Genomic DNA, 2,284 nt, shown 5'->3' with positions numbered 1-2,284 from the left:
TTCATAGGTCTTAAATTTTTTAAACGGATCCACGTTTACCTTTCGAGTCCGGCCGGTAATATCGCGACATATATAGAGGACGCGATACCCGGGTTGTGACACTACCTAGACGCTGCTGCCATGTTATGCTTCCAAGACATTATGGTTACGCAGTTTGTGAATAAGTGGACTCTCAAGAGGCTTGTAACTCCAATTAATCAATCGTTTTGTGCCAAGACAAATATTATTATTTATGAAATCTTCATTGTGTTTTTAAAATGGGTAGGTTTTTTCTTGTGAGTGAATATTAAATATTTTAAAAGAAACTGCGAAAGTGCAGTTGAAAAAAGTGAGGTTAACCAATATTTTTTTTCAGAAAAATTAAGTGCATTCGAGGAGTTGAGTGTGCAGGAATTGGCAAAAGCCCTGGAAAATCACCTGGATTTAGAAACTGTTGCCAAGCTTGAAGGTATAAAAACAAATATTTATTTATTCATGTCTTCGCCCAAAATTATTTTCAAGTAAACGAAGATCCTAACCATTAAAAATGCATTGGACTTTTGCAAATGTTCGAATATAAATCCGACGCGAGCTGCGAAAAGATCCCTGAACGTTCAAAAATAAATTTTTTGTTTACGATCTTTTTTTTATCAATCTGAACTAGCTGTTTGAATTGGTGAAGTCAGAAAAATTCTACATGCCATTTCTAATACGAAAAAAGACGCTAGGACGTTTAGGGGTCTTTCCTCACATCACGTCTGTCGAAAAAACTAACATAATCCAGCAAGGTTAAGTGATTCTAAATATTTTTATAATTATAATGATTTTTGTTTTAAAACACCAATTTCAGTCGTAAGGCGACAATATAATCTAAAAGCGAATTTGGTTATCCTGCACTGGCGTACTACATTATTGGCCACGTTTTCAAATCTTATTCAGCCTTCCCCTGTCCCGGGAGTAAGTTTTTATTATTTTTTTTTTACATAGAAAAATAGATTTTTCATCGCTGCCCAAACAGGATTTTTAAAACTATGAAATATAAACCTCTAAATTCTTCAACTATTTACTTGGAATTGATTAACTTTTTTTAATGAAACTAATTTTCTTTCATTTTAGCTAGTCAATACCTCTGCAGCAATTTTTTCAAATTTTTAACCGAAAATTGCAAACTTTATCGTTGGTCGCAGACGAGCTGGATACATTTTTTCAATTACACTTTTTGGGCCTGTCTTCAGAAACACCTCCGCTCCGGAGTATTCTTTTGTTTTGTCTTCAAATGTAAAAGTCGATATAACAAAATGTGATTCGAGAAATGATTTCTTTGTCATATAAAACTTTTATTCAAATGTTGTTTTTTTGGATTATGGATACATGAAATCGTTGAAAATTCGTTCTTTGTTTTATGCAAAACAAAATTTTTCAATTAAAAATTGAACTATGTTATTTTTTAATGTAATTTTTTGTTTAGTTTTTTTAGTCTTCTTTGTCACAAAAGTAATTTTCTTGGTTGAAAATTAACTACAGTTAAACTTGGATTTAGTGAACCTCCATTTAATGTTTCCCAGAAGAATTAAGAAAGAGACGAAATATTTTCGGGACTCTGGACTCTGGTCGAAAATTCGTATCTTTATGAAAATATTAAAGTACTTGGATAATATATCTTTTTTCGTTAAAAAATACACTATGTAGGCATTTACAGAACACGTGATTCGTTGGGGGGGGGGGGGGGGGGTATCTTCTGATGTATCATTTTCTATGTTAAAACCAACGTAAAAAGTATCACGGAGTATAATTATTCTTTTTTTGGTGTAAAATTGATCTTTTTTAGTTAAAAATGAAATTGCCTCGTCCCAAATTCATGTATTTTGTTAAAAAATCGTATTCTTTGGAATAATATTAATCTTTTATCTCATTTTTTGCAGTGAATAAACTAGATGGAGCTGGATTCCTTGATCAGAGGAAATTGATTTGCGGAGGACCAGAGGAAAGAATTAATTCGCATAGTTGTTGCTGAAGCAATAAGTTATTTAGATGATTAGTAAGTATATACTCGAATGATTTATATAAATTCAATAAAGGACAGCAAGACGCTGACCCAAAAGCTTCTGTCAGATCCTTGCACATTTCCTTATCACAATTTTAATTTTAATAACTATTCGGTTTACGAAGCTCTCATCATAAATCCTAATGAGCTCTTTACCTTTTAAGAACTTTTGAATTAATAAGATATTGTAATATTTTATATAAATAAAATTATATTTACGTCACAAATCAGATTTTTAATTTAAGTTACCTTTGAACTACT

This window comes from Belonocnema kinseyi, chromosome 9 (assembly GCF_010883055.1).
Source record: "Belonocnema kinseyi isolate 2016_QV_RU_SX_M_011 chromosome 9, B_treatae_v1, whole genome shotgun sequence".
Classification (NCBI taxonomy): domain Eukaryota; kingdom Metazoa; phylum Arthropoda; class Insecta; order Hymenoptera; family Cynipidae; genus Belonocnema; species Belonocnema kinseyi.
The sequence above is the reverse complement of the archived record's forward strand: the minus strand, read 5'-3'. Positions refer to the sequence as shown.